Below are 7,405 nucleotides of genomic sequence, written 5' to 3' on the forward strand. Positions count from 1 at the left end.
CTCCTCCTCCTCCTCCTCCTCCTTCTTTTTCTTCTTACAAAATAGTTAGTTGGCCTGACCAGAGATGATTGAGTAACATGCTACATAAGATAATTTTGTTTTGGTCTTATTTCTGAAAAGATTATAGTCAGCTCAGGGAATAAATATAATAATACTTTCTCTACAAAATACGCATGCACAGAATCCATGAGGTTTACGTGGTTCTTTTTCATTTTATTGTATTATAATAACATTGATAGCTTACTTTAAAATTCATATTTCCTCAGAGCTAAAACAGATTGTTTAACTTTCTTTAGACTTAACCATAGTTCCTGAGATACATTGTAACCATGACAGCAAGACCATATTTGTTTCTTAGAAATGAAACTTTCTGAATGCTTTTTTAGGACTATAATTTTCCATGTTATGGCTTTAATTGCTTAATTGGTTCTAAATATATTGTTAAATATATCAAAAATCATGTAAAATTTATTTTTAAAACCTAGAGAATTGACATTTCAAAAATGTCAAATATTCCAAAAATTTTCTTACTATAAAATAACAAATATCCTCCCATAGTTTCACAGATGGAGTGTGGAGAGGGAGATACAAGATTCTTGGCTCACAAATAAAGAATTGTTTACTGTTCACAACAATGAAAGAAGAGAGGACTTTTCTCATTTTCCAAAACTGCAATTCCCATAGAACAAGAAGGAAACACCAAAGGACACAAGGACATGAATTTTTTTGTGCTACAAACAAATAACTATGAACTCAGCCACTAAATCTAAGCCTGCTCTACAATGTGGGGTACTATGCCAAGTAGGACTCCATATAAGTGAACCCAACAGGATATGTAAATATACAAGGAGGTACTATCTGTGGTAATTGGCTTCCCTGATCAAGATGACTCCATGTAAATTGCCTGTGATCTCCAGAATAAAGTTGATGATGTCAGTAGAAGTTCAAAAGTTTCAGATATGCACAGCTGCTGCTGTGATTCCAAGACTCAAGCACCAAAGGTTTTTATGTGTGGACAGAGAGCTGAGTGTCCTAGCTAAAAGGAGAGGGAATATTTTGATACATTGGAACCTTCACGTGTTTAGAGAATGCTTACTGACATTGGCAAAATGGGGTCATCTGAGTTTACAAATTTAAGTTAATCTTGCAGGCAGCACTCATACAGATACCTAGAAATATTGCTTTGGGAGATATTTGGGAATACTTTGACAGGCCAAGCTGACTCATAAAATTGAGTATCAAAGTAATATTACTGATATTACTCTGAATAATGAATGTGACCTTCTTGTACTTTGGAAAAAAGGAAAATTTATCTCCCAAAGCCTTTTGGTTTTCGGAGTAAAGACTTATTTTCCAATTTATTAATATGTTTTAGTATGTCTGTGTGAGTGCTACACACCTGTGTGTAAGTGCTTGTGTGTTTAAGTGCTTGTGCAGGACTAGGTATCAAATTCCATGGAGCTGAAATTATAGAAAGTTGTGAGCTGCCAGACAGACATTGTTGCTGGTAAACAAAGTTGGTGCTCTGAAAAGCAGGGAATGTTGACAGTGGTTTCTGGCCCCCCTTGTCCCACAGCTGTTCAGTCCCAAAGAAACGTACAGAGGTCTACATTAAGAATAAACCATTTGACCTCTTAGCTCAGGTTTCTTATTAACTCTTACATCTTAAATTAGCCCATCATTCTTGTCTGTGTTAGCAACATGGCTTGGTACCTTTTATCAGTGAGGCATTCTCATCTTGCTTCCTCTGAGTATGGGTAATTGCAGACTGTGTCTTTCCTTTTCCCAGAATTCTCCTGTTTTCATTGTCCTGCCTATATTTCCTACCTGGCTACTGGACAATCAGCATTTTATTAAAATGTAAGTAACAAATCTTTACAGGGTACAAAACTATTGTCACACAGCAGGAAATATCCATTTTGTTTTTGCTTTTAACTTCTTTCTTTCCTTTCAAACCCTCCCCAATTTCCCCTTTGTTCCCAACGCTGACCCATTCCTCCTCTATTTCTGCTCAGAAAGAGGCAGGCCTACTGTGGATATCAATAAAATGTGTCATGTCAAGTTGCAATAGGACTAAGCTCCACCCCTTGTATCAAGACTGGGCAAAGCAATTCAGTATGAAGAATAGGTTTACAAAAGCAAGCTAAGGAAATCGGGACCACACCTGCTCCCATTGCCAGGTGTTTCACAGAAGACCCTTCTACACAACTGTTCATAGTTTATTTGTAATAGCCAGAACATGGAAATAACCTAAATGCCCCTCAACTAAAGAATGGATAAAGAAAGTGTGGTACAATATTGTATTACTAGGCTGTTAAAAACAATGCCATCATGAAAGTTGAAGGCAAATGGATGGAACTAGAAAAAGATCATCCTTGTATGAGGCAACTCTGACCCAGAAAGACAAATACGTAATATACTCACTTATAAGTGGATATAACAGATAAAATATACATACTACAATCAGATAACCATACTACAATCCACAAACGCAGACAGGAAGTATTCTGAACTGCTGAGTTCTCTCTGCAGCCCATATCTTCTAAGACTTCAAACCAAGACTACCTTTACCTAAGAAAGAGAAATTTTTCTTCCTGTCAGTGTTCTTTGTCTTACAGACATCCATAGGCTGATAATATGAAGCCAAAATGAATAAGTAAGTCATTACTAAATTATATGCATAAATATAACTAGCCCCAGAAAATTGAATCTCAGAAGTGTATTTCACAAAATAAGTCTGACAAACAAGTGCAAGATAGAAATAAATATCAGTGTTATAGAAAAGTTAATGCTTATTTATAATGCTTCAACTGATTTACAAAGCATGAACTTCCTTTTAAAGATTCTTAGCTAAAAGACTTAAATCATAAGGATTAGGTAAACAATATAGTAGTTTTAGTCTTTTTATAGAGTTGAAAACCTGAGTACTGAGTATCTCATTGTTTGTTTAGGCTTAGTATTATAGAAATAACAAAAAAATACATTTTTTGAAATTCTTCAGTTTCTCTGGGGAAATATATGATCTCCATAAACAACTAGAGAAAAGCTGATGAGAGTATAAATTGAAAAGCTGGATGAGTTTAGAATCAATACCCTGTTTTTCTAGTTATAAGCCATTTTAATGTCCATCACTTTGTTTTGTGTGTGTGCCTCATTTATAATACACTATTCTACTGATTTTACAATTTAAAAATCTTATCACTGAAATATCCATGGCTCTTAACAGGTGATGGTGTATTATAAGTAAAATATGATGTGATATTACACTATTAATCATTCCAAATGTTTCATTTTCATTTGGAGAAGAAAATGAAGCTCAAAAATGTGCAATTTGTTGCCCAGGACAAGAAACCCAGGCATTGTTCATGTAAAACTTGAGCTTATATTTCTAAGCTCTGTTCTAGCAGGCCATATTCTAGTTGCAAATGCTTTCTGCTCTGTGACTTAACACACCCCACTCCTCTATGACTGAGGAACTGGAGAGTTTCAAAGGAAGCAGCACTCACTCAGATTGTTTCCCAAGAAGAGGGCCATTTGTTTTGTTCCAGGGAACAATTCTTTCCAGAAGTTAAAATGTTAAATGCAATACAAGTAATTGGAAAAAAAAAGCAAAATATTGTTTTTCTCTGTACCTTCTGGCATACCGTTTAAAATACATGTTTTTTCGGTACCAATCATTGTTTGTTAGTTATTGAAATATTTTTTTGTTTGTAGTTTGTCTTTTGATTTTAAATTTTGTCACTTACTGAGAGAAGAAAAATTTATTTTCCAAATTTTAGAATTAGGTCTGAAATGACTACAACACATTTTTGATATTCATTGTGTATACATTTCTTCTATCTGCATTTTATTTTTATTATTGATCCTGAACTTTTGTTACTTCTTTTTCTTTTTGTTCATTAACTCTAACTAGGCTGGGTTTTTTTTCACTCACAATTGTTGGGTGATCTGTTAGTTTGGCTAACCTCGAATAAAGCACAAACTGGATGGTTTATGATAGACTATAGCACAGTTCATCAGTATGAGAACTGATGGATTACTTGAACTCAGCAAGGACATTTGATTGAAACTTTACAAGTCGTTATTGGAAATGACAAATTTTTTGAAATGAAGCATCCCAGTCTCAGGATACCTTGCGTTTGCCAGAACCTTATCCTTTTCTTCTTCCTCCTGCAGATGCTCTTAAGGTTTTTCCTTAGGTGGGCATGCAGAGACAGGATTAGCTTGAAAGATAATTCCTCATTAACATTTGTAAGTGGAAACTGAGGCAGTTGTTTCCATACATTGCCTGCACCTTATGTGCAAATTCTACATCATTGCAAGGAGGAATTATACAGATAATGCTTACAAATCTCATATTGCTGGAGATTTTTTATTTCTGCCACATTAATGTTCTTTCACAGTAGAATGCCATGGAGAAGTTAATTACAGGCTTCTGCTTAGAGAAACATCTCTGAGTATAAACAAATCAAAGATATACTGTCTATTTTTGGATTTCCTGGGGCCTGATGACTCACTGGAGTGAAGAGGTACATTTCATTTCTCTGCCTTCCCAGGTAACACACAGTGCATTTGCTTTTCTAAATAGAAACTCATTGAAATTCTATTTTAGTACCATTAGGAACCTAGAGATTTTAACTTTGTGGTTTTTTTTTTTTGTTTTTATATTTTATTTTTAATTTGTTTGTCTAGCTCTTTGTTTTGGTAGAAAAACAGAACTCAATTTATATCATCTGTATACTATGCTTAAAAATACACACTGTTTTTCCCTTTACTTTAATCACTCCATCACAGCCTTGTCTGAGGAGAATTCATGGCTTTTTCTATCTCCCAAAAGGTAACAAATATTCTTTGGATGTGTCAACTTCATACAACTATATGGGTTTATTTTAATAATAAAATATGGAATAAAAAGACAACATCCTTGGACTATCTAATTGTAAGTTCAAATATATAAATGCACAGGGCATTTATAAAAAGTCATGGAGCAAATTGTGAAGCATCCAGGGAAATAGAAAGTATGGGTTACCTAGTTATATTAGGTTTTATATTAGTGCCATTGCTAGTCTCAAAATCAAACTATTAAAATGACATATTTTCTAATATTAGAAAAGATTTTTCTCAACAGCCATATTTATAGCAATTCCAATATTTATTCATTTATGATTATTATTGATTTTTATTAGAAAAAACATTTTACATTCTCAGGAGAGTGTTGAAGTGACTTCTAGAGAAAGGGGCAGTGGCAGTAGGCTCTATATTGTTCTTGACTTGACCCATTTAAAATCTTTCCTCTTTGGGTTTGGGGAGATGGCTCAGTGGGGAAAGTGCTTGTTGTGGAAGTATGGGAAACTGGGATCAGACCCCTACCCAGGAGTGGTGATAAGGACCTCTAACCCCAGTGCCAGGGACAAGAAGGGCTTTAAGATCCTCAGGAAGTACACAATCAGTGAATCTAGCTGAATCAGTGAGCTTCATGTTCAAACTGTTAAGAGACAATGAGGTCATCCACCTCTGCTTTTGTATTCACAGGCATTCCCATAGCACACAGACCATAAGTAATCTATTAATCAGCATCTCTTCTCTAAAATACTGCGAGAACAATGCACCTGTTCGCATTACACTCTATTTCCCTGAAATAGACCAAGCCAGGCGTGGTGGGTATGTGCCTTTAATCCCAACACTTAGGAGGCAGAGACAGGTGGATCTCTGTGAGTTCAAAGCCAGCCTGGACTGCGGACTACAGAGTGAATTACAAAACAAACAAACAAACAAACAAAAAACAAGGCAGTTACACAATGAGACCCTGTCTCAAAAAGAAATAAAAGGAAACAAACAAATAAACAAACAAAAGTGGCCAATAGCCACCTGAAGAGGAAATAGTTTACTTGACTTAAACTTGCAGGTCACAATACATCCTTAAGGGAAGTAAGGATAGGAACCAATGAAGAAACCACTGAGGATTTATGCTTTACTGGTTCACTCTTAGGCTTGGTTTCTGACACATGCTTGACTTGCTTCCTTACATTGCACAGGTCCACCTCCCTAAGGATAGTGTCATGCACAGTAACTTGGACCTTTCTTATCAATCATCACTCAAGACAGCATTTCTCAGACATTGCCAGCGCCCAATCTAGTCAAATTAAGTCTTCAATTGATGTTCCCTCTTTCCAGATAACTTTAAGTCATGTCTAGTTGACAATAGATAGATATCTTGCATTATTAATAGGAATTTTACCAAGAAATTTTTTTCTGATGTTTGTGTGTATATGGTTTCAGTGATGACCATTTTGTACTGAAAGGCCAGTTTGAGGGCTCTTCCCTGAGACAGGCTAATTATATTCCTCTTTCAGTAGTCATTTTTTACCTATAGATCTTCATCTAGAGATACTATACTATGAGGTTGCCTCTCCCTTGTTAGCATGTTTCTTGTTTGTACCATTGTTCCTACCTTTTTATGCTAATAAATAACAAAACCATACTCAGATGTTTTATTAGTATATTTATGCACAAACAAATATATAGGTAACAATAATAAAGAAAAAGAGTCATTCAACTTGAGTGTGCAGAGGAACATGACAAGGCTTGAAGGACTTTGGAGGAGCTGTTGGATGGAAAGGGAACTGGGAAAGGATATAGTTATATTTTAATTAAAATGTTTAAAAATTTAAAACATGTATAAAGTTTCTTAAATACCAAAGAAAGATTAGTAATGAAATTACAAAATGTTAACCAATGAATTTTTGTTTTGTGTTGTGTTGTGTTTCTTTATTTTTAAGACAGGGTTTCTCTGTGTAGCTTTGTAAACTGTCCAAGAACTCACTTTGTAAACCAGGTTGGCTTCAAACTCAAAGAGATGTACCTGGTCTGCCTCCCAAGTGCTGGGATTAAAGGAGGTACCATCACTGCCTGGCTAAGCAGTGAATTTTTAATAACTGAAAGTTATTACTATGTTTAAAATGTGTCATACTATTTATACAACTACTGGGGAATTGCTTTATAATTTGGAAGTTGGGCCTTATGGTTGAGATTTTTTTTTCCATCAACTTGACACCAAGTAGAGCTATCTGGGAAGAGAAATCTCATATCAGAAAATGTCTCCATCTGTTTGGCCAGTAAGCCAGTTTGTGAGCCATTTTCTTCTTTAGTGGCTGATGAAGCATGGTTAATAAAATCTTAGAGAGACGAATTGGGATTCAACCTGAAGGTCAGAAAAGCAAAATAGTCAGTCACTGGCTCTTACCTCGACCTCAGTCAAAAAATGACAATCCTGTGATGGAGGAGGGTCATCTTTTTATCTGTTGTTTCATTGGTTAAATAAAGAAACTGCCTTGGCCCTTTAATAGGACATAAAATTAGGTAGGCAGAGTAAACAGAACAGAATGCTGGGAGAAAGAAGCTGAGT

This window comes from Microtus ochrogaster, unplaced genomic scaffold, assembly GCF_000317375.1.
Source record: "Microtus ochrogaster isolate Prairie Vole_2 unplaced genomic scaffold, MicOch1.0 UNK6, whole genome shotgun sequence".
NCBI lineage: Eukaryota > Metazoa > Chordata > Mammalia > Rodentia > Cricetidae > Microtus > Microtus ochrogaster.